We start from the raw sequence: 26,417 nt of genomic DNA on the forward strand, positions 1-26,417 counted from the left end.
TAATGGGAGCTGGTGAAGAAAGAAGGGAGAAGAGGCAGCAAGAAAAGGAAGGAAAGAGAAGGAGAGACGAGGAGAGACGGATAGAAGGAAAGAAGGGAGCTGAAGAAGATGGGAGAAGGAGAGAGGAGGAGGAAGGAGGAGGAAAAGGAAGAAAGGAGGGAGAACTAGAAGAAAGAGAAGAAATGAAGTAAGGAATGGGAGAGAGAAAAGAGAAAGGAAGAGAAGAGAAAAGGGGGAGGGAAGCGGAGTTGAAGGAAAGGTGGAATAAATGGAAGGAGCAAAGAGGAAGGGGGAGAAAGAAAGAAAGGGGAGGGAGAAAAAAAAAGGGCGGAGATACAAAGGGAAACAAACAGCAATATTAAGGTGCCTTCGAGGCCGTTTCTTATATGGTAGACTTAGAAATTTATTGCTTGAGCCAAAGATAAGGAGGGCAAACCAAGAAGTGCTGGAGGCGACAGAGGGAGAGGAGGTAGGAAGACAGGAGGTAAGGAGGAAGGATTTTGAAGAGGAAAGGAAGGAGTGGGAGAGTCGAGGGATAGAGGGAAGAGGAGGAATTTGATGACGGAAAAGAAGGAAGAGAAAATGAGGAGGAGAAGAAAGGAAGGCAGAAAGGCTGAAGATAACTGGTGTAGACAGAAAGGTGTTGGTAAGGCAAGAAGGAAGGGATGACCGAGGGAGAGGAGGAAGGAAAAAAAAAATCGGGGAATTATGGATGAAGCTGATGCAGGACCAAAGGAAGGAGAGAGAGAGTTATAGGAACCTGAGGAAAGTATGAAGATGAGAGAGAACTGAAGGAAGGAAGGAAGGAAACCGGGATAAGGAAGGAAGGAAGCTGAGGATAGAAGAGGTAGGACAAGCACAAGTTTCCTCTGAATCGTGGTAGTTAGAGGCAATAGGAGGAAATACTGAAGACTCTCTCTCTCTCTCTCTCTCTCTCTCTCTCTCTCTCTCTCTCTCTCTCTCCCACAAGACATCATTAATCATCTAGCTTCTCATTCTTCTCAACAGCCCTGCTCTCCTTCCCCTTCCCTCTCCCCTCCCTTCCCCACCCCTTCTTCTCTAACCACCCTTCTTCCCTTTCCCCCTCCTTTCCCCTGCCCTCCCCCTCCCTTTCCTGCCCTCCCCCGCTCTCCTTGCCTGTCTTTCCCCATCTCCTTCTCTTTCATTGTCTCCTTATTGATCTCCTTCCCTTCCCGTCTCCCCAACCGTCCCTTCCTTTTCTTCTTTTCATTCCCCCTCTGTTATCTTTCGTTCCTCCCTTCTGGTCCTCTCTCCCTTCCTTTCCCGCCTCCTCCTTCCCATTTCACCATATTTCCCCCTCCCGTATAACTCTTCCTTACTTTTTTCCTCTCTCCGTCGTATCGTCTCTCCCTTTCTTTTTCCTTTCTTTCCCTCCCATTCTCATATCTTCTCCATTTCTCTCTCTCTCCTTTTTCCACCCCTCTTTCCCAATCTCCCTTTCTTTTACCTTCTCCTCCTGACTCTCTTACCGTTTATTTGCATTCTCTTCAGTGCTCTTCCCTGTTTCGGTCACTTCTCTCCATCTTTTCTTTCTCCTCCCATTTCCTCTTCCTCTTCTTCGTATACCTTTCCTCCGTCTCTCCTGTCCTTTCCCCTTCCTTCTTCACCTCCCACCTTCCCATCACCACCTCCTCTTTTACTTTCCACTTCTTCTCTCCCCTCCCACCTTCCTCCCCTTCCTCTCACCTCTCGTCCCCTCTCCTCTGCTTCTTCCTTCCTTTCTGTCCCTCCTCTCTTCTCCCCTCTCTCCCTTCTCCCCTCTCTCCCTTCTCCCCTCCACTTCCCTCCCCTCCCCCCTTCCCCGCAGTGCAGTAAAGTTGAATCAGTGCCCATGAGGGAGGGAGGGAGGGAGGAGATAGGGAAGGGAGAGAGGGAAATAGGGAAGATGGAAGGAGAGAAAACAGGGAGGAAGTGAAGGGAAGGGAAGAGTTGAAATGAAAGAAAAGGAAAACATGGAAAAGAGAAGAGAAGATAGACAGGGAGAGAATGAGATAGGGGAAGAGAAAGAAAATATGGAGAATGGAAAGGGAATTGATGAAAGGAAGGGAAGTGAAGAGACGGAAGGGAAGGGAAAATTTAGGTAGGGAAGAAAGAAGGGAGAAAAGGGACAGCTGTATGAAAGGGAGGAAGGAGACAAGATAGAGATGGAGGAAGGAAAAGATGCGATGAAATGGAGGAAAGGAACGGAGATGGAAGAGAGGAAGGATGGGTAAGGAGGAGAGGCAGGTGTGAAGGTAAAAGACTAGTGGGGGTGGGAAGGAAGAGAGTGAGGATCGAAGAGGAGGAGAAGAAAGGAAGGAAGGAGGAGAGAAAGAGAAGGAGGGCTAAAGAAAGAGGAGGTAATGGGGTTTGAGAGAGAGAGAGAGAGAGCAATATTTCTTCATCTTTCCTCTCTTCCCCCTCGTACGTTATCCATCCCTTTACAACTTACCGGTACTTATCTGTTATTCTCTCATCGACCATTCACTCTATTCTGTTCTCCATTATTAATCTCGCTCGTTCTAGTACCCGTATTTTCGTCTCGTTTTCTTCGGGCTTCTTCCTTTCTTCCTTTATCTTTGCTTCCTCTGCTTTCCTGTATTTCCCCTTTTACTGTATTTTATTATTTCCTCCTTGTATTGAATTATTTCCTCCTTGTATTTCATCCTGAGTTTATTTTCTTATGTTTTTCCACCTTCTCTGTCTGTGTCTGTCTGTCTGTCTGTCTGTCTGTCTCTCTCTCTCTCTCTCTCTCTCTCTCTCTCTCTCTCTCTCTCTGCCGTTCGTTTATATCTCTCTTCCTTTCTTTTCAGTGTCGTCTTATCCTTTTTCTTCCTTATTCCTCTTTCTCTTCCATAGCTTTCCACCTTCCACCTCCTTTCCTCACTTTCATTGTCTTTCCTGCCCCTTTGTTCACTGTTTCTCCCTCTCCCTCATCTTTGTTCCCCAATTGTGCCTCCCTTTTCCTCTTATGTTACTCCTCAAGTAGATATAATTGGTTTGTGGGATGCAAGCAGAGATTTTTAACTACTGAGTAAGATTTGAACTGGATAAATATCACAGATGGAGTGCCACCAGGTTCAGTGTTGGGTCATATTCAGTTTTCTGGACAGATTAGTATGATGACCAGGCTTGAAATGTATCCAGATTTGCTGATGTTAAAAAAACCTTAACAGAGAGGTTCCCTTCAAACACAGATGATTTGGGGAGTTGTGGGTTATTTTTGGGTTGCACAGTTCCTTTACAAACACGATAATTAAACTAACATTTTGAAAGTGGAAGTGTTTATTACTGGCAACAGTTATGAAAAGAGCAGCTCGAGCTACAGTGTGGATAATGGTGTGTTTGAAAGTGTAACCCAGAAACAATGTGCAGGAATGTTCATAACAAATTATATTTAACCAAAACACCATTGCTAAAAGGCAGTAAAGAAGGCCAGCGATTTAGTAAGATTTATAGCCAGAGCATTCCAGTTATGATGGAAAGTGTCCTCCTCACCACGCACTGGTCAGCTCCTTAGTATGTCCACACCCGGAGTGTTGTGTTCAGTTTGGTGACCATATTACTGTACAAAATAAAATGTAGGGAAGTTAGAGGGAGCACAAGGGAGGATTTAAGAAATAGGATGAGGAGCAAACCATACCAGGCGCTTGAACTGAACTGACTTGCCTTAAAGCGAAGTTTACGTGAGAAGTTAACACAAGTATACAGTTTTCAAAGATATGATAATATGGCAGTTAATAAATATTTTACTGTGGCTTGGTTGAATTACAGTACAGGTAATAGCTGTAAGATTATTGGCATACATTCCAGCGAAATACAGCAAAAAAAAAAAAAATTCTGCTGTTGAGCTGTAAGCAAGGAATTAATTTTCATTTCGTGAGATAGACTGTGGTATATGACTGCCATGCAAAAGTCGCTTGAATAAGTACCGGTATCAGGTTTCTAATCTACAGCTGAACACGTTCATTGTAGAACAGTAGAACAGTTTTTCTTTCTTTCTTTTTTTTTTTACTTTCCATTTTCAACAATGAAGCAATGGTATGTACTTAATGTTAACCGAATATTACTTTCTCGTAGAGGGTGAGATAATATAGTATATATTTTCCATTCATTCTTAGGAGACCTTCATGTTAGTTTTTCGGCACTGTATGGCGGTCCTGCTGACGTCTGCTGGAGCGATAGGTGGGATGGGGAAGTCTACTTGCTGTTCCTATCTTCAGCTCATAAAACAGATATCACATGGCAGTCCCACAAAAACGGCCTCTTAAGGACTAGCAAGTCTGTTGGTCTTTGTCTTCCTTTGTTCCGACTCTTCACTCTCCCTCTCATTCTCACCATATCTTCCTGTCTTCCTTTCCATCTTTACTTTTTCCCTTCCTGTCCTTCCAGTCCCCCTCTCCCCCTCGCCCGTACCCTCGTCTTCGTCTTCCCTCCTACCTCCCCCCTTCCCCCCCTTACCTCCACTCGCTGGAATTAGGACAGTAAAAAGGACCATTGGGAACGAGCCGGCATTTCGGAATATGCAGTACACACATACGCACATACACGTACACAAAGCTCACACACTTACATGAATTTACACAACGGACGCTCAGAGAATACTCGTACAGTTACTGGCGCTTACACACACACACACACACACACACACACACACACACACACACACACACACACACACACACACACGTGTGTGTGTGTGTGTGTGTGTGTGTGTGTGTGTGTGTGTGTGTTCAGATGGCCTACCTACATGAAATTATGCAAGGGAAGCTCAGAGATTACAGTTACCCGTATATACATACATACATGCATACATCCCCCTCCCACCCCCCACGCTGTTGCTTTCATGTATAACTACCTTATCGACAACACACACACACACACACACACACACACACACACACACACACACACACACACACACACACACACACACACACACACACACACATACACACAGTTGTGAACCACCTACTTTGTTATATATATGTAGGAAGCTAATGATGAATGTTGTAATACGAAATGGCAGTGTTATAAAAGAAATTGAATATGTATGGATGATAATGCAGTAATGACAGTGATTCTCATTGCAGTGATGATTATGATGACAGCAGTAATTATACCTGTAGGCTGGTATTTATTATAGCTGTGATGTGTACAGTTAGCTGGCATGTTTAATGATTGATAATTATTACCATAGTGTAGGTAATTGTAGGAACTAATAATAATAATAATAATAATGATAATAATAATAATAATAATAATAATAATAATAATCAGAAAGCACCTAGAGAGACCATTACCTACGCCAGTGCCTTTGTCATTAGAAAGGATCCTGATCCGCCCCAAAAGTAAATCAGTTCTGTCTTGGTCCATGGCCCACCTTTCCACAAAATTTCAGTGAAATTCACTGAGAACTTTTGGAGATATTGTGCGGGATACTCCGGATCCAGATTTAGATCCGCCCCAGAATTTAACTATTTCTTCCTTGGCCCATGGCCCACCCTACAACAAAATTTCATCAAAATTCTTGCATAGCTTTTTGAGTAATCCCGGATTCGGAGCAATCCCCAAATTTGATCTTTCTTGGTGCATGGCCCACTTTTACACAAAATTTCATTGAAATTCATTGAGAACTTTTGGAGATATTGTGCGGGATACTCCGGATCCTCATCAAAATCCGTTGATAACGTTTTGAATGATCCTGCTGACAGACAGACAGACAGACAAACAAACCTGCTCGGGGTAAAACATAACCTCCTTGGCGGAGGTAATAACATCTAGGTAATGAAAATAGTAGCAGTAACTATCAGTAACCATAATGGCGATCAAAAGTGACTACATATAAATTCGTAATAATACACTGATAATGACCTTCCAGCTTGGCATGGCAGCGAACCGTATAGCATTACAAACAGCTCATTATCGAATTACGTTTATCATTCTCATCCTCATTAACAATCCTCATTAACAATTAGAGGAAAGGCATGGCTCATAAACGCTGCCCTATTGCCCTGAAATATAATCCCAGGCTATGGAGGTGGACAAAAAAAAAAATATCACCAACACATCATTGTCAAAAACATAAAAATATTGCAACACAAAACTGACATCAGAAAACCTGAGCATAGCATTAACTTCATAAAAACATCCGCCACATCAGTCACATCACTGTCATCATCTCAACATCAGCAACGCATCATAATATCAACACCAGCATCAGGATCACCATATCATTGCCGGTATCAGCATAGCAAAATCAGCATCAGCATGGCCTAAAAGTGACAAGAATACTATTAACAGCTTGAATAACGTCAGTGCCAGGATCAGCTTCATCATAACAAAAACAGAAGCATTTGTTTACAGCATTACATCATGCCAACATTACAACAACAGCAACATCAGCGAACTATCAGCTCAGTAACAAAAGCAACAGTAGCATCCTAACACCACCACCGCCACCACCATCACCACAGTAACAGCAGCAACAAAAACAACTAACAGCAACAACTAACAACAACAGTTACAGGAACAACAAAAACGACATTAACAACAACAAGAGTGGGGTGAATTAATTTGATGCAGTAGTGAAGTGTTTATACCGGTGGTAAATATGAGGGGTTGGATTAGCATCCTCTCTCTCTCTCTCTCTCTCTCTCTCATTCAGTATGTGTGTATGTGTGTGTGTGTGTGTGTGTGTGTGTGTGTGTGTGTGTGTTCTATACTGTATACCGGTACTGTATTCCTTTCCGACAGTTTAAACCTACGAAGTGTTACTACCAGTAGGCTATTTATTTTCCTGTACATTGGATCGCCAGAGGGTTCAGGGGGCTGGGGAGAGCCTTTGTACCCCTATTAACTCTTGTAGTCCGATGATGCAATATTGTGGTTCATTCTTGGCACTTCCAGACGCTTTTATTCAGCTTGGAAAACACCTCACACACAGAAAGGGTTAGTGAAGGCTGTATCTAACCCCTCCATGGCGGAGAAAAATCGTCTGTTGGCAGCAAGAGTGAACTACATGAAAATCATCATAGTGAAGAGGCCATTCAGTACGATGGCGTCTTATGTTATTCTTGTAACTGACAGACGATTTTATTCATCTTAGGAAAATCCCTTAGCAGAAAAAGAATTAGTGAAGGCTGTAGGTAACTTCATTTCTAAGTCTCTTTTTTCCTTAATAAAAGAGTTTCAGGATTACTGGACTGAAAAATGTCAAGGTATCGTTTTCAAGGGACAGACCTTCTTTAATAAGAGATTAAGGTTTTCTATTAAGTTCCGACCACCTAGTAGGGACAAAAAGGTCTGTGCTGGCGTCTCTCTCTCTCTCTCTCTCTCTCTCTCATTTTGCACCCTGTCCCTCCCTCTCTGCCCCAAGTTAATTAAGTGGCAGGTAGGAAAAAATATACCTAGTGTAATATTTAAGGCGTGTCAAGTAGGCGTATTGTCTGGATGGTGGTAGTGGTGGTAGGAGTGGTGGTCGCGATGATGGTAGTGTTGGCAGGAGTGGTGACAGTGATGGTACAGATGATGGCAGTAATGTTGGTAATGGAGGAAGGGATGGTATAAGAAACAGTGGTAGAGATTTTGTTAGTCATGGTGTTAGTGGAGGTAGGGATGGTGCTGGTAAGGATAGTGTTGGTAGAATTGGTTATAGTTGTGATGGGGTGGGTGGTAGTAAGAGTGACACTTAAAAAAAAAAGATTAATTATTGTAGTGGTGGTACTGCGACAAGATGAAGAAATAATGGCTATTGTATGTGTTGTGGTAGTGGTGGTAGAGGTGGTTTGGACGACGGTTTTGGTGGTAGGAGTGGTGGGTGTGGTGGCAGAGACTGAGATAGTTGGCTTGTGGACTGTGGTAGCTACTTATAGAGATGGTGGTTATGATGGTGGGAATGGTGCGAATGATGGTAGGGATGTGGTAGTGATGGTAAGGATTGTGGCAGTGGTGGTAGGATTGGAATAGCGGAGGTAGTAGTGTACTGGTAGTGCTATGGTAGGAGTTTTTAGTAAAGACTGCGATGACAGTAATGGGATTTGTCGTAGGTATGTTGGTCGGAAAATTGGTATTCAGAGTTTTGGTAGGACAGATGACTGGTAGGAACGATAGTTGCAGGAATGGAAGTTGGATTCATGGTAGGAATGGTGCTACGAACAGGAATGGTGGTATGGATATGGACAGTGGTTGTAGTAGGAATGTCGGATGAAGTAGTGGTAGGGATAGTGTTTGGCACTGTGGTTGTAACTGTGGTAGTGGTTGGATCTGTTGCTGGGGTAGATGTTAGAATGGTGGCATTGACAGCGTAGTAAGAATGTCGGATGGAATAATGGCAGGGATAATTATGTAGTCACCCCTATTTGTATGTTTGTTCACGTGATATCTCAAAAGATTATGGATGGATTGCTGTGAAATTTTTTGAATATGTGGATCATGGGTCAAGGAAAAGTTCATTAAATTTTTGTGGTGATCTGAATTGTCTGGTATATGCACTGACGGAGGTATGCGCTCTCAGAATGCGCTTTGTTTGTCGGAACTGTAGCTGGTATAGTGGCTGGAACTGTGGTAGGGATAGTGGTTGGATTTTTGGCAGGGATATTGGTTGGAATTGTGACAGGGATAGTAATGGGCATTGTGGTAGTGATTGTGGTAGGAATTATGGTAATGAATGTGGTAGGGATAATGGTGGGAATTTTGGCAGAGGTAGTGGTTGGATTTGTGGTAAGGATAGTGGTAGGCATTGTGATTTGGATAGTGATGAATTGTGGTAGGGATGATGGTTGTACTAAGCGGTGGTTGTAATAATGGTAACAATGGTGGTTGGAATGGTGAGAAGAAGTATGCTTTGCGGTAAAGATACTTGTTGTGAGAGAATGGTGGTTGGAATTGCGGTAGGAATGATGGTTGGAAATTATGATAGACATAGTGATTGGAATCTTTGTTGCAATGGTGGCTTAAATTTTCATAGGATTTGTTGTTGCAGAATCGATATTATGGTAGGAATGGTGACTACATAGTGGTTGGAAAGGTAGCTGGAACTGTGGTAGGAAAGTTGGTTCAAACAGTGGTAGACAGAAAGATTGTAGATGGAATGTGGTAGGTGTGCCAGTGATAGGGAACTGTGGTAGGGATGGTGATGAGAATGGTGGTAGAATATTGTGGCAGGAAAAATGATCGGGAATGAGTTGAGAAGTGGCAGGTATAGTCGCTGCAAGAGAAATGTTGGGAGGAGAGGCGATAGAAAATAGTGGTAGGAATGGTGGTTGGAATTATTTGGAAGCAATTGTGATAGGAATGATGTTAGAGATGGTGGTAGTACAAGTGGTAGGGATAATGGTTGAAAGAGGAACAGTGGTAGGAATGGTTGTGGTAGGGAACTGTGGTAGGTATGTTGGTTGGAATTGTGGTAGGAATGACAGTGATAGGGAACTGTGGTAGGATATTGGCTGCAATTGTGGTAGGAATGGCAGTGATAGGGAATTGTGGTAGGAATGTTGGTTGGAACTGTGGTAGGAATGGTGGTTGATGGGGTCTTGGTATAATAGGATTGCGGTAGTGGACACGGCGGCCGGATTAAGGGACAGGGATTGTCTTTTATTTCTACTCTCTCCCTCTCTTTATTTTCTCTTTTTCCTGTCTTTAATTTCAGTGTTGATGGATATTCTCTCTCTCTCTCTCTCTCTCTCTCTTTCTCTCTTTCTGAAAATCGAGTGAAAAACTTGGTATGTGATGAGCGAGAGAGAAAAGAACAGAATAGAAAGATAGAAGAAGGAAGGAAGGAAGGAAGATAGGCACGGACAAGAGACTGGATGGGAAGGAGAGAAAGAATAGAGAGGAAGATTATTAGAAATGAAGAAGGAGGAAGATAAAGAAAAGAAGAAACCGAGAGAGGAGAAGGGAAGGACGGAAGGAGGGAGAGAAAATGAAAGAAGTAAGCCAGGAAAGTGAAAATGGCGAGGGAAGAGGGAGAAGAGAGAAGTACAATTAGAGAAGAATGAAGAAAAGAGGTGAGTAGGAACGTTAGAGAAGAACAGATGAATGAAAAAGGAATTAAGGCAGGAGAAAAGGAGAGGAAAGGATGAAAGGTAGGAAGGAAGGGACGAGGGACGAGGTAGACGACAGTAGGGAAAAAGAAGTAATCAAGGAGAGAAAATGAAGAGAAGAATAAGAAACGACGGAGGGGAGGAAGGGAAGAGGTGGGGGACGAGAGGGAGGTAAAAGAGAGAAATAGGAAAAGAAAGTAATGAAGGAGAGAAAATACATGGTAGGAAGAAGAATGGACGGAAGGTAGTAAGGAAGGAAGGGACAAAGGAGGAATTACGAAATGCAATAAAAAAGGAATGGAGGAAGGAAAATGAGTGGGGAGGAAGAAGAAAGGACAAAAGGAAGAAAAGGATGGAAAATGAATGGAGAGGAAGAAGAAAGGACTTACGGAAGGAAAGAACGAAGGAGGCGTTAAGAGAGAGAAAAAGAAAGAAGTAGAGAAACTGAAGGTAGGAAGAAGAAAGAGGGAGCAGGTACAGGAAATAGATAAAAAAAGAGTGAAGGAAGGAGAATGAAGGAAGGGAAGAAGGAAGGAGAGAGCGGGGCAGTTGATGAATGCAGAAGACACATGTCGCCACAGAATGAATTAGTTCCCCCAAAATTTGTCCCGGGAGGCTGCCACTTTGTCCACGTCTCGTTTTCTTTGTCTGTCCATCTTTGTCTTGTTTGTTTACCTCGTGTGTGTGTGTGTGTGTGTGTGTGTGTGTGTGTGTGTGTGTGTGTGTGTTGGGGTGGAGTAGGAGGCTTGTTGTATGTGTCGGAGACCTAGTTTAGTTTGTGTGTGTGTGGAGAGAGAGAGAGAGAGAGAGAGAGAGAGATTACTTACACATCAGGTTTGTGTTTTTTTTTATTTGTGTAATCCTGCTGCGTTAATTACAAGCTTGTCTGAGCGCCTCCGTTTTCACGCCGAGTATTGCCAACACTATATCTCTGCTTTCTACACACCACATTTCTCTGCTTCATGCAGTGTTATTAAACTCTCCAGTACGATGTTTTCTTTTCGTTGGGTACCTCCGGATTTTTTTTTTTTTTTTTAGTTCATGAAAAATCCATTGTACTGAAAACATAAAAACAGCCTCCATTAGCTTCATAAAACAACCCATAAACTCTTCCACCGCCATGATGATTTCCTGGTTTATTGCTGTTATTTCCAGACAGTTTTATTCACCTCAGTAAGGACAGGTGTGAGCTAAATGAATTCGTCAGGTTGTAGCACAGGAATACAATTATAAGACGCCATCATACTGAAGGGGTTAATGTTTTGTTCTACTCACTGATAACACCACCACTAACACCACTACCGCCTCAATATGTTCTACCATCATCATTAACCTAATTAATTTTGTCACTTAGTCAAGTGACTTCTAGAGTCACCTGTCTGTGCTTCTATTGTCTGCCGTTATCACTCTACCTCCTACGTGATAACTCTGCCACCTGTCATATCAGCATCACCACTTTCACCCCCCATCGCCACACGGTCTTCCATCATCACCCTTACGTGCTTGTTTTGCCTCTGGTCTTTTCTGTATTTGTGTGTGTGTGTGTCTGCGTGTGTGTGTGTGTGTGTGTGTGTGTGTGTGTGTGTGTGTGTGTGTGTGTGTGTGTGTGTGTGTGTGTGTAACGTCCAACAATCAGTATTACTAGCACCACTTCTAGTCACCAAAATTTTTTCTCTCGCCATGATCACTATCATATTTCCTTTTGTCAGTTTTACATCATCAACACAGAATTTTCCTGCGCTATCAGTACTTAGGCATTAGGCTGTTATCAGATCCATTATATTTCTGTCACTGTCTCTGTCGACACCCTCACCACTACTTTCATAGCTATTAACGTCACCATCACTGCCCCGCTTTTATTCAGCACCATCATCGAACACCACATTTTCACCATTATAAATATCACCGCTACTCGCACCACCACGACTGTTAATGCTGTCACCATGTAGCACCAATATTTTTAGCACAGCACCAGCACCACAACCGCTGCTACAGCCTCCCCTCCAGCAGTACCATCTGTCGAGCACCACAGCCGCCAGAAACGCCTGAATGCAAGAACGAGTCTGTATGCGGACTTTAGAATTCTTGCCTGCACAAGCTTAGTCGCACGGTGTACATGAGTTGGACTGCGATCTATATGCATGAATGAGACTTCAGACAAACACCCAAATAACTTTTGTAATAACAGTGTGTGTTTACATAAAATTCTTTACAACTTAGGCTGAAGGTACTCCGAATAAACTAAAAAAGACTTGTTAGAGTTAAAATGGTGCCTAAACTCTTCTAACACCACCCAGCCTTTCCAGCCCTTACCCCTGTGTGGTAGCCAAACAAACCCCTGCCCTTTATGCATGTTAACTCTATTACTGTTTGCCTGATGCTCCTCAATTACCTCTTTATTACCTAGCCATTGATGCCATATTTCATAGCAGTTTTCCTCATAGTTATCTGTTTTACCCCTTCAGTACGGCAACTTAGTTGTATATTTTGTTCTTCCTGTTACCAGACGATTTTCTTCAGCTCATGAGAGAACCCTAATAGTGATAGTTAATGACAAGTGGTCGTGGGCCCTTCGTGTCCCTCGCACTTGCTCCTGCGGAGGGCTCTTGCGTTTATGTGCTGTTCTAGTGTAACGTCACTTGGATTTTTTGCAGCAAACCAATTGATTGTGTTGTTTGCAGCTTCGGGAATGGAACCCAAGTTGTCCGAACGGAAGTCCGAAATACACACACAGACACACAGCTACTGCTTTAGTATATTTTAGTTGTACCTATGGGTAAAAAATTATACGGAGATCCTATGCCGGGCACCGGGAGCGGCGTTTTTAGGTCAGATATGATCGCTCATTAAATATAGTTAAAGTTTTTCAATCGTGATGGGACCAAGTTTTTTCACATCAGCGAATTTTTTGCGATTTTTGTGCCAATTTTGGTGCGATTTGAAATATGTAGTTTCGGCTGCCCAAAATAAACACACACACACACACACACACACACACACACACACACACACACACACACACGGCTAGCGCTATAGTATATTAGAAGGCTGTCCAACCCCTCTTGTTCGAAAAGTCTCTCCCCAGCTGAACGAAAGCGTCTGGAGATAACAAAAGAGAGATAAAAATGACATACCCAGGATAAAGGGTTAATTGAGCATGTGCCATTTCTCTTTAACGAGCGTACTGCTTACTAAATTTTGTGTGTGAGATGCTTTATTAATCGCCTTCATTCATCGTGTATTCCTTTACCCAGCACGGCGCCATGCAAAATAAAAACGCAGGTAACTTTCATATTCAGCCCTAATTAACCTGCTGAGCCTGAGGACGTGTTTTATATTTTATACTTAGTATCTCCCGGCCATTTTATCGGACTTAGGATACATTTTTCCAGCTGGTGAAGTAAATAGCCGTCATTAGCCTTTCCAGTGCTTGACATCCTTTGGAAACGGAACAAAATTTTCTGGAGGTTGCAAGAATAAACTGAAGGAGATCGCCTTAGTGAACGTGTTAAGGTGATGCTGAGTAAGAAAACAGGGTAATCTGTAACTGTTTGCTGATTTGTGAGTGGCACATATTAGCAAATTGAAGACCAAGAATAAAACATAGGTAACGTCGTTTTCAGCCCTCATTAAGCCGGAAATTAGTACGGGATAAATGAAGCGAGGAGGCAGATACTGTGATGTTGAATATAACAGGTGCTTCTCTTCCTCCATGGTGTTGGGTGGGTGTTAGGTACCGTGTAAAAATTGAACCTCCGTGACCCATAATCGTCTCTGAAATGGATACTGTTCTCACGACCTGTTCGCTTACTAAAGTATTTTACGTATTACCTTCTTAAGATGCTCGGAATGGTTTAACCTCTTTCTTACGACACCCTTCAGCATAAGTAGGCCTCTCCTAATTAATGGATTAGGAACAAACTCCATTAACCCATCAGAACCATAACGTTGAACAATATATACTTCCTACCGCCAGACGATCTTGTTCAGCTTAGGAGAGACCTGTTGTAGTGAAGAGGTCATTGTGTCATAACTTTCACTGTGTGGGTCTTTCCCAAGTTTAACCCTTCAGAGCCTTGGGATTTTGCTGCGAGGGTCTGAACTTGGCGCCCTTCGCATTCCGGTTTATAGTCCCTAAGTTCATACGCCAAACTTTGTACTTCCTCTTTAATTAACTTTCGGAAATGACCCTCACCGTCACTCCTGGATGACGCGAGGGTCCGAAGGGTTAATAATGTCGTGTTGGTGCTGGGAAAAATGTGGCAGTAAAGGCGTCACCGTATTTATCAGGATACTTTGAAGTGATTTTGTAGCCTAGGACACTGGTAGTATACTTTCTGAAACTATCCAGAGATACACTTTTTTATATTGCTCTAATCTCTCACATGAGGTCCACAGTACAGTACGTCTTTGTGTTACAGCCATTCTTAAGTATCAGGTGTGTGTGTGTGTGTGTGTGTGTGTGTGTGTGTGTGTGTGTGAGAGAGAGAGAGAGAGAGAGAGAGAGAGAGAGAGAGAGAGAGAGAGAATCAGCAAAAATATCTGTTCTCCGTATCCACTTTTGTAATAAAGATTTCTCACAGTAATAACACATACAAAGCCAGACGAAAAGAAAAACTGAATACATAATCTGGCTGCCATTATTCTAGTTCATTTATTGTGTCCACTAAAACACCTGATTTATAAATTACATTACCTGGCCGCGGCACGGGGAGTGGAATTGTATTTTCCAGCTTTATTCTTTGGGGGACATTGTTTATTTCCCGCAAAAAATAAGTAAATCTGCAGAATGTATGTGTGCATGTTAATAGGATTCTCTCTCTCTCTCTCTCTCTCTCTCTCTCTCTCTCTCTCTCTCTCTCTCTCTCTCTCTCTCTCTCTCTCTCTCTCGTGTGTGTGTGAGGGGGCGGGGTTGTCAGGGATGTCTTCATTTTTACATAGGTTTACCCTCATCCTCTTCCTGCTTGTTTGTTTACCTGTCCATTGTGTTGCAGAAAAACTAATGGGGAGACCATGATGAAATTTTGGGCTTACTTGTACTGAGTCAGGGATGTAATGTTTTAATTCTAGCTAAGTTATTTAAAACAGATACACAGTGGTAATTTATGTCTGTATGCTGGGTGTGTGTTGTGTACCAGAAGATAGGCGATATACTTTATGATGTTTAACCATTTCACTCCTACGATGTCCTCTATATTCTGTTTATGTTACCACCAGACGACGTTAGGCAGCGTGTGAGAGACTTCTGGAGCCGATCGGTTTGGGTAAAGACATTAGCTTCTGCTCTATAGGAAATTATCCGAACTTTGCATCAAATCGTCTGCTTTGTAGTCATGAGGAAAAACAAAAGACTACCATTATCCTGAGTGAATACAAAAGTCAGGACGGAATAATGAAAATAGACTGTCCTCTCATCCATCTGCCTATCTGTCATTCATTTAACCCTCTTTTCAAGCTCTCATTCCTATCCCGTCGTCGTCTTCCCTTTCCCCTCTCATGCCCTTTCTGTCTGCTTATTTTTCCTTCTAATACCCTTCCCCTTCTCTTCATTTCCCATTTCCTTTCATCTCTCCTCTTCCCCTCTCCTACACTCCTTTCTTCTCCCATTCCGTTGCCTCTCCCCCTTCCTTCATTCCTGCCTTCTCCCATTCCCCTCTTCTCCCGTTCCTTCTCCTCTCACGCCCTTCCCGTACCTCCCGCCCCCTTCTCCCTTATATTTCCCTTGTTTCCCAGTCGTCTCTCCTCCCCTTCATCTTTCCCCCTCCACCTTGGCTTCCTCCTCCTCCCCTCTTTTTTTGCTATCCCTTTCCCCATCCCTGCTTTATGTAACTATCAGTCCATCCACACGTCCGTCCTATTAAAAAAAAAAAAATCCACTCCCTTCATCTCTCTTCTCTCCTTCCCTCCACAAAAGCTCCCTCTAACGCTTAGCAAAATCTAATTATCTTTTGAATAGGCGGGAAGGGAACGGCAGGTGAGCCTTCCACCCAGGTAGAGAGGTGATGATGGTAGCTAATGGTGGTAGGTGATGGTGTAAATGTTGGTTGATGGTGGTGCTAGTGTTGGTAGGTGATGGTGGCACAGGTAGATGGTGGTGCTAGTGTTGGTAGATGATGTTGATGATGGTGCTAGTGTTGTTAGATGAGGTAGGTGATAGTGGTAGTGTTGGTAGATGAGTTGGATGATGGTGGTAGTGTTGGTGGATGAGGTAGATGATGGTGGTAGTGTTGGTAGATGAGGCAGATGATGGTGGTAGTGTTGGTAGATGGTTGTGGTACTGTTGGTAGATGGTGGTAGTAGTTTTGGTAGATGGTGATGGTTGTGATGGTAGATGGTGGTGCTTGTGTTGGTAGGTGGTAATAGTATTGGTAGATAGCAGTGGTACTGTTGGTAGATGATTTGTGCTAGTGTTGGTAGTTGCGATGGTAGTGTTGGCAGGTAGTGGTGGGGATGCTGGTAAATAGTGGTGATTGGTAGATGGTGATGGTGGTAGTGTTGGTAAATGGTAGAAATAGGTGGTAGGTAGTGGTGGTGACAATAGTTCGTGGTATGTAATGTTGGTAGATAGTAGTAGGTGATGTGGGGAGGTGATGGTAGTGATGTTGGTGGTGATAATGCTGGTACATAGTGTTGGTAATGAACATTTAGTTGGCAGATGGTGGTGATGATGTTGGTTGATGGTGTTGGCATTGTTGGTAGGTACAGAGGTGGTAATTAGTTGGTAGATGGTGATGGGCAATTTGATGGGTAGTGGTGGTGGCAGTGTTGGAAAATGGTGGTGGTAGGTGGTGGTAATGTCGGTAGATCTCTGGTAATGTGGTAGATATGTTTGGTAGATGGTAGTTGAAAAGTTAGTGGATGGTGGTGGTAATGTTGATAGGTGGTAGTGGTAGTGTTGGGAGGTACCGATAGGCCTATGGAGAAAGTATTGAGTGGTGGTGGCAGGTAATGTTGGTAGAAGGACGATGGTGATAAATGGTGGTAGTGTTGGTAGATCATAGTAGCCTGAGTGAATTACAAACGTACCCGGTGTGGGAGCTTCAGGCCCTTCGGTAATGCCGTTGTAGGTGCGGGAGAGCGATTTTGCGTGGTGCGATGTGGAGTGGTGTGACTTCGCTAAGGTCTGCTGAAGTGAAACATCTCAGGTCCGAAAATCGTTAGTGAGGAAGGACGGACACAACCGCCCCTAGAGATACATCCGCATTCAAAAAGTTGGCAAAAGTATAACACTGATATGTTCTTATAAATGTGGCTAACTGAGATAAGAACAGACTTGTTACCATAGTCTCTTAATACGGAATGGAGAAGAAAAAGACGGCACTCAGAGAGCGCATACCACCGCCAACGCCTATACCAAACAACTCAGATCACCACCAAAATTTAATCCTCCCTGGTCCATGAACCACACAGCCACGAAATTCATTGAAATATATCAATAACGTTTTGAGATCTTGTGGATTAAAAGACTAATACTAACAGACAGACAGACAGGGCCGAATACATAACCACCTCCAACTTCGTCGGAGGAGGTTATAAGGAAGACACACACACACACACACACACACACACACACACACACACACACACACACACACACACACACACACACACACACGAGAGAGAGAGAGAGAGAGAGAGCAGCCTCCCAACCAACCGCTCTTAAAACTCCGCCAGAAAGAAAAGAAAAAAAAAGACACCCCGCCCCACAGCAACATTACGAGGCCATCCAATAGCACCGCCACCTCCGCAAAGCAAACCCCAACAACCCCACTACCTCACCACAAACACACCGCCCCCCTCTCTCTCTCTCTCTCTCTCTCTCTCTCTCTCTATGTATCTATCTATATAATTATATACAATATACAGAATATATATATATAGATAGATAGATATAGATATGGGTATAGATATAGATATAAAACCTATCCCTCCTCCTCCTCCTCCTCCTCCTAGCGCAAGCAAGGGACCATGCGTTAACTATTCCCTTAACTACTTCAGACCTAACAGCCTCGTTCTCTGTGAAATGGTTCCCGCTTCATTATGTGGTGGATTGAGTTGGTTCATGATTGGATAATGAACCCATTCACAACGATGACGTATTAGTTAAGTTTGTTATTGCCTGGTTCCTGATGAGATAGCTTGATTTATTTAGGAGAGGCTTGTCAGAGCGGAGGAGTAAAGTTGAGTCTTCACTAATCCCTTCAGTGCCACAAGTCTTTTAAGTTGAATTAAATCGTCTGGAAATGCAGGGGTCATTGTTCAGTGGCATGGGTGATTTGATGGTGGGGAGAGGGGTGGGGGAGTGATTGGCGATGATAAGCTGGTGTCAGTGTATGTGGTGTGGGTGTGGTGGTGGGGGGGAAGGTAGAGAAGTATGCTTGTGGGGGAGGGGGAAGGGGATTGGGCGGTGGGGGATATGTTCACTGCCTCTCTCGGCTACCGTGGACACAACAGCCTCGTTCACTGTGCCAGAGTTACGTCTCATTATGTGATGGTTCTGCGTAGCCGAAGTGGTGCTGGATAATTGGATGGTTAAGGGGATGCGTGTAGTTTGGTCCTAATGATGGAGGGAGGGTTGACTGATTAGCGGCTAGATTGGAATGGAGTAGTGTGAGAGAGATGTGGGGGAAAGATAGGAGATGTGTGGTGAAGGGGAAAGGTGGAGCATTTAGGGGAAGGTGTAGGGACTGGGTGAGTAATTGGGGTGGCAGGTGGACAAGGGTTGACTGCTCCCCCTCCCCTTCCCATCAAAACAGGCTCGTTTTGTACGGCCTGGTTCTGCTTCATTATGTGGTGGTTTGGGGTGGTTGATGAGGTGCTGGGATGATTAGATGGTAAAGGAGAGGTTGGGGTTGTTGCTGGGAGTGGGGGGTTTGGTTAATTAGTGGGGAGGTGGTGAGGGAAGGATGGCCGGGGAATAGCGAAGGGGGAAGGTGGATTTGTTTGCAGCTGGAATAAGTGGTGAGGTGGGTAGATAAAACGCTAGTAAAGTAAGGGAAGTTGAGGCTTAGTAGAATGATTGGGTGCGATTTAGTGGTTATTAGCGATTCAGGTTGTAATGGACGGAGGGTTGGGGTGGGATGGGACAATTAGTGAGGTGGAGTTAGTGATAAGATTGTTGGGGAGAAAAGTTGGGGTGAGTGTAGGTTAGGGGAAGATGGGGATGGGTCATTGGGAGTGTGGTGGAGGGGGGGATGCATTTAAAGATGGGAGAGTGAGGATGGGAGTGGAGCTTGGGGTGGTGATAGGTGTTTGGGTGGGGGGAGGGGAGGTGCTTTCGTTAACTATCCCCTAACTACAGTGGACCTAACAGCTTCGTTCACTACAGCCTAGTTAACGCACCCGTCCACTGCCTAATTATGGGATGGTTTTGCTAGGTTGACGAGCAGCCGGGGTGATTGGATGGTTGGAAGTGATTTGTGAGAGTGAAGGTTGGGGTGGATGGTTGGGGAGTGTATATTAGATGGGAGGAAGTGAGGTGTTTGAAAGGGAGTGGGTGCATTGGGTTGAATGATTAATTGACTGGGGTGGGAGTGTGCATGATAAGGAATGGGGAAGGTAGAGGGAGTGGGTGTGGGGGTGGGGATGGAAAGAGTGTGGCAGAAGTGGAAGGGGGTTATTTGAAGGTGAGAAGGCGGTGGTTTGGTGATTGGGTAATTGGGTAGAAGGTGGGGGTGATTTTGGGGGACGGGGATTAGATGCTGTGGGGAGAGTGAGGGTGGATGGATGGGGAGTGTGGAAGAAGGGATGGCATAGGATAATAGAAGGATAGGGCGTGGTTGTAAGGAAAGTTGAATGATTTGGGGTGTAGTAGAGGGATAGGTGTGCAGTTTGAGGATGTTTGGATGATGAGGGAGGTTGGATGATCGGGGACGAATGGTGAGGGGGGAATGATTTGTTTGGTATGAGATGGATTGAGGGACTGAGATGATTGGAGAAGAAATGGGGACTGGGATGATTAGAGGAGTGATTGAGATGGTTAGAGTAGGGTTTGTGATGATCTGAGAAGAGGTGGCGTGTTTAAATGTGAGGGTATGTTGCAATGACCGAGGGAAAATAAGGTGGACGGGTTGGGAAGTAGCCTGAAGTGATGGCTGGGGGTAGAATGGCTGGGGGAGTGCCGTGGAAGGGAATAGGCGTGGGTGTGGTGGTTGGGGTTTTTCTGAAAGTAGGGGTGAAGGGTTGAATGATTAGGATGTGGTGGAGGGGGGGAGCGATAGAGTGATGTGGCGTAGGGGTTGAAGTGGGGTTTTGATAATTCGGGGTGTGTGTGGTAGAGGGGGAAGCGAATGGTGGTGGTGGTGGTGGTGATGGATGGTAGAAATTGATGGTGTGATGATCAGGTGCGAGAGATAGGGTGATTTTTATAATGGGTGGTAAGGGTGATTTTTATAATGGGTGGTAGTAAGTGTTTTAATGATGATACTGGTGAGTGCTTGCGTGCGTGCGTGTGTGTGTGTGTGTGTGTGTGTGTGTGTGTGTGTGTGTGTGTGTGTGTGTGTGTGTGTGTGTGTGTTGAATGCTGGCTAACGATGATGGCCAGGTGTAAATGGTGGCGATGATGATGATGTGGGTTGGGTAAGGTGATGGATAAGTTGATAAGAGGATGATGATGATGATGATTTTACTGTTTTTGTTTATGATACTGGTAGTATATAATTAAATAGTCATTAATTTTGTTATGGAAAGAGAGAATTACTGTAATGGTTATGTTTGGTGATGGAAAAGGAGGTTATTTGTGTGACTGCATGTGTGGTATGACTGCTTGTTCGGTGATGTTAGCTGTGTGGTAAATGGTTAGAGATTTTGTCGGCGGTAATACTGTAATTTTGTGTGTGTGTGTGTGTGTGTGTGTGTGTGTGTGTGTGTGTGTGTGTGTGTGTGTGTGTGTGTGTGTGTGTGTGTGTGTGTGTGTGTGATGGTGGTAGTTGTGGTGATTGGTGCTGATAGTGGTTGTAGGCGATGTTAGTGATTGTGTGTAGGGGTGAAGATGGGAGTGGTACCGTAGGAGTGTTTGTTTAAGTAGTGGTCTTAATGATTGTAGTGACTTTCGTTCACCTTAATGGCTCAGAATTTTGTCTTCATGCAGTTTACCTCAAGTAGCTCAATGGCAGACAGATATAATGTTACGACTCTACATCCTTCCCTAGCACTCCGTCATGAGTAGCATCCTATTTTAGTGTTGATCTCTTGTTACAACACGGCATTGAAGATGGAATGACGACGATTGTAAGTCAGGTTGAAAATAATATAGTGGCGAGTTGTTGTCATTTTGGTGTTATGAATGGGAGTGATGACTAATGCGTAAAGGTGTAATGCCGTGGTGATGAGGGTGGTGATTGCGGCTTATTACAATACCAGGTCTATAACAAATGATGGCGCTGTGTATTACGTTAACGTTTATGGTGATGGGGGTCATATGTTGTTGTTGTTGACCACCCTGTTGTTGTTTGGGTTGTTTGTGGTCATACATGTGTGTTATTTGTGGTCTTCCATTGATATTTCCTTACTTGTATTGGTCATACTGTGGTTGTTATTTCGGAGGTTCTCTCTCTCACTCTCATATATATATATATATATATATATATATATATACACACACACACACACACACACTATCCTGAGTAACTCTTTTTCCTGAAGTTGATGCATACAAGAAATTAATTTAGATTAACGCAAGGCGACTTTAATCAGGTGGGAGAAGTCGCAGCAAGAGGGGTCAGTCGGTAGATCTGAAACCCCCCGCTATGAAGTGCTGGGCGTGGCGGGGGTGTGGACTGTATTGAGTGCCTTGCTTGTGTCTCCGCGTGTGATTTGGTGATGTTATTGTGTTTGTTATTGTCTCACCTGTGTTGTTGTTGATGGTATTGTTGATCCGCTCAGCCCTGAAGGTGAGGTTAATATTTTCGTTCCCTGTGGCTTGTTTGTTTATCTGCCCGCCTCGTCCGTCTGTCTGTCTCGCCTGTTTTTATTCGCTTTCTATCTGTGTCGTGTCTGTCTGTGGTTATGTATTAATCTCTTGTCCGTCTGTCTGTCTGTTTGTCTGTCTTGCTTGTATGTCTGTCTTGTCAGTGCTTTTTATGTCGCTGTTCTCTCTCTCTCTCTCTCTCTCTCTCTCTCTCTCTCTCTCTCTCTCTCTCTCTCTCTCTCTCCTGTTTTATATACCATTTATACATAAAACTCTTCTCGACATAGTTGTGGTAGGGATGGGTAATGGTAGTTGTGGTAGGGAAGGGGAATGGAAATATCAAAATGTGAGTGATAGAAATAATAATAACAAAAATAGAAGGCAAAGGAATATTTTAAGGAAAGTGAAAACAGTAGAAAATGAGTAACAGAGAAAGATAATAATGGTAGTAATAATTCAGATAAGGAAGACTGTAGGAGTAATGAAGGACCCGAAAGATAATTAGAGATAATGATGAGAAAGATGTAGTCCAGATAAGCAGACAGTGGAAGTATTATATGATAGAGGATAAGGAGTAATAGTAATGGGATAATGGAGGGCAGATGATCCAGTAACAGGCCTAGCAGGGGTGAGTAGGCCTATGTAATATCTTGCATCAAGAGGGAGATTTCTGTCTGTCTCACATTTGGGTTTTCTCTTCCTTCTTCGTGATCATCAGTTGCTAGTGATAGTTTAGTAAGTAATTGGTGTTGTTGCCGTTATTATTATTATTATTATTATTATTTTCCTCGTATGCATCCTGCTTTCTCCATTCCTATTTATTTCTTTTAAACTAGAAATTATGATTGTTATTGTTGATGATGTTGTTGTTGTTGTTGTTGTTGTTGGTGGTGGTGGTGGTGGTGGTGGTGGTGGTGGTGTCATTGTTGGTTTTGCCTCTGTTGGTGGTAGTGGTGTTATCATTTTAAACGTACTTGCTGTTGCTGGTTGTAGTGCTGATGGCGATGAGTGTTGCTATTGCTCTTGTCGTCGTCGTCGTCGTCTTTGTTGGTGATGGTGGTAGTAGTGTTAGAAATGTCGGTTGTTGTTGTTGTTATAGTGTGTTGTTGTTGCTGGTGAAATAGTTATTGTTAGCGATCGTGTTCGTGTTTTTTTTTCTTTTTGTTTTTGTTGTTATACCCCTCCCCCTGTGATCAGGAGATTAGACAGGACAAAGGACACGAAAATTAATCCGCTCAGTTTAGAGACGAGAAAAAAAGAGAAGAAAAACAGGGGAAGAAAAAAACATTCAGTTTGCTTTTAAAGAGGAACCACCCCAAGAATCTGGACCAAACTGAGGCTTTTGGCTGTTGTGGTGGTGGTGGTGGTAGTTGTGGTAGAGATAGTGGTAGTAATGTTAGTTGTTTTGATTGTAGTAGTTTAATAGTATTTTAGTAGAAGTGATGATGATTATCACGGGGTTTTTAGGATTATTACAATATTAAAGAATAATATTCAATAATACTTGAGAACAGGACAAAGAATTGACTTGTGAAAATCAAACAGTGATTTCTTTATGCCAGCTTACTTCGCCGATTCTCTAAGGACGAGAATTTATAAACTTTCTCAACAGTACACAGCAGAGACTAATTATTCACACATGCAGTTTATTAGTACTGTTGGCCTCTGGAGAAAGTGACTCCACCCCTGACAATCAATATCTCATGTTATTAATGATAAACAGGTTCTTGTTGGTGCATTAACTCCTGGTTGCACTATGGATTTAAGTTAATAAAAAGGACTGGCCTAAGTACCAGTTATGAATAATGCAGAGCGTTTATGCAGACTAGGAGCTGCAACTAGAATAAGCTTAATATGGAGAAATAAAACACGAGTTTACATTACATTAAGCTCAAAGAAAGAACTGTTAAATTTATTGATTACAATGAAATAAATTTACGTTACATGTTTCAAGTGAATTCAGAAATAAGGAGAACACACTCACTTGCTCACTCAAAAGCTAAACTCTTAAGCCTAGGAAAATACAAAAAGAAATGCTGGTCAGAGAGTGGGCTAAGCGGATGACTGGGCATCGTTGCTGAGGAAGGACGCTGCACACGCTGAGCCTCTCGCCAGCTCACACTAGGTGGGAATTCAGGAACTCAACCTGCTTCCACGGCGCTCAAATCCTGACTGAGTTCAAATTGTGAGAGAGGGAGGCGAGACCGGGCCGTACTTGCTAACGGCCAACGAGTGTAAGCTATACACACCCGAAATAAATCACTCAGCGGAGGTGCTAACGTCGCGCACAAGGACGATCACTTGTGAAACAGTGAAAAATGTCCTGAAAACATTCCCGATTGAGTAAATACGGGGACGGTATAAATACTGGGATTCCACTAGAATACGCGGTTTTCCACCAAAGTTTAATGTCACGAGTTTATTTAAATACTGAATCGCGCCAACTCGTGACAGTGATGATGGTAGTTGTGTAGACAGTGGTGGTTGTGGCTGTGGTGGTAGTTGCAGATGATGTGGTGGTCGTTGTTGCAGTGATTATGGTCGTGGTAATTTTAATATTGTGGTTGGCAGTGGTGATGATGATGATGATGATGATGATGATGATGATGGTATTTGTGTTTAGTGGGCATGGTGGTAGTTGAAATAGTGGTTGACGTGGTGCTTGTGGTGATGATGGTGTTAAGAGTTTAGATGGTGTTGGTAATTGTGGTGGTAACATGGTAGATGTTGGTAGTCGCTGTAGGCGTGGTGTTAGTGAAGGTAGTTGTAGTATTATTGGTGATTGTAGTTGTGACGACGTTGACGATGATGGTTGTGGTTGTTGATGGTAGTGATAGTACTTGCGGTGATTGTGGTAGTTTTGGTGGTAGTGGAGGTAGTGGTGATTGTCGTGGTAGTTGTGGTGGTAATGCTGATGGTGGTGGTGGTTGTTTTGGTAGTGGTGATGGTGGCAGTTGTTGCGGTAATCGTGATGGTGGTAGTTGTTGTCGTTGTTGTTGTGATTTTATAGTGATTTTAGCCAAGACGAAGATGATGGAGAGAGAGAGAGAGAGAGAGAGAGAGAGAGAGAGAGAGAGAGAGAATAGTGATGATGGTGGTGATATGGAGAGTGATGTTAATAAAGGAACTGGTGATGGTGGTGGTGGAGAGTGTTATTTTGTGATTCATGCTGGATAAGATGATGATGGAGGTGATCATGTTGGAAGGAATGATATATGTTAAGGGAATGGTGGGGATAATGGTTAAGATGGTGGTGGTGGTGGTGGGGAGTGAATGTTGGTGAAAGTGACCTGACCTAGGCGGTGGCATTGATGATAGCGATAACGGTAGCTTTTCTGTACCGTATCAAATTTTCAACCCATACCACCTTTCCCATCCCCTTCGTTCTTATGTTTTCTTGATGCCTTTTCCTTCAGCATCATTCCTCTTATATTTTCCTCGTTCCCTTTCCTTTCATTTCACTCCTCATATTTTCCTCATTCATTATCTTTTTAACTTCGCTCCTCATATATTTCCGTCATTCATTTTCCTTCCACTTCATTCCTTTCATACTTTTGTTATTTCTTTTATTTTCTCTCTCTCATTTTACTTTCGCCAACTTATCTTCCTTTCTCTTTTCCCTTTCCGTCCATTTTCCTTTCCACTTCCTTTCCCTCTGGCCTCCCTTTGTTATCCTTTCTTTTCCCCTCCTCTTGTCTTCCCTCATTTTCACTTTTTCGTCTCATCCCAGTTCCCATTTTCTCTCTCCTTTCCCATTTCTTTTCCTCTTCATTTTCTCTTTACCTCATGTCTCTACCCTTATCATTGTCCTTCCCCTTTTCCTTCTTGCCCTCTTTCTCCTCTTCCTCCTTCCCCCCTTCCACCCTTCTTTCCCATTCCTTCCCAGGGATATTGATGATAGGTGTCACATTCCTTTTCCCTGTCTTCTTGAGATCCTCCCCTTTTCTCTTTTTTTTTATATAAATATTTTACGCGGTTCTGTCTTCGCTCAGCTTTCATCTTTTCCTTTTACCTTTCCGTAACTTTGGTATTTATTTATTTTTCTTTGTTTCTCTTTATCCCTCACGTTCTGTTTTCTCTCGTTATATTCTTCCCCTTCTCCACTGCCATCATTCTTCCTTAACTCCTTTCATTCTCATTCCGTTCCCTTTTCTCCTTTCCTCTCTCTCTCTCTCTCTCTCTCTCTCTCCCCTCTTACGTCAGTCTTGACCAATTTTTCCTCCTCTCTCTTTCAAGTCGTTCAGATCATGCAGGATTTTTAAAAGACGAAAGAGAATATATATATTTCAGTATTTTGCAAAAACTGGGTGTTACTGATAGTCGGCAAATCTAAACCTTTCACAAACTAGGACAGCAAAAGCAAATCGCCTTTATTCGTTATTTTTCTTACTTTGCTTCGCTCCATCTTATATTTACTTTTATGTTCTCTTTTATGTTCTTTCTCTTGGACTCCCCAAATTGCATCA

Source organism: Coenobita brevimanus, chromosome 29 (genome assembly GCF_032717465.1).
Source record: "Coenobita brevimanus isolate Jiangsu-jjx chromosome 29, ASM3271746v2, whole genome shotgun sequence".
Taxonomy (NCBI): domain Eukaryota; kingdom Metazoa; phylum Arthropoda; class Malacostraca; order Decapoda; family Coenobitidae; genus Coenobita; species Coenobita brevimanus.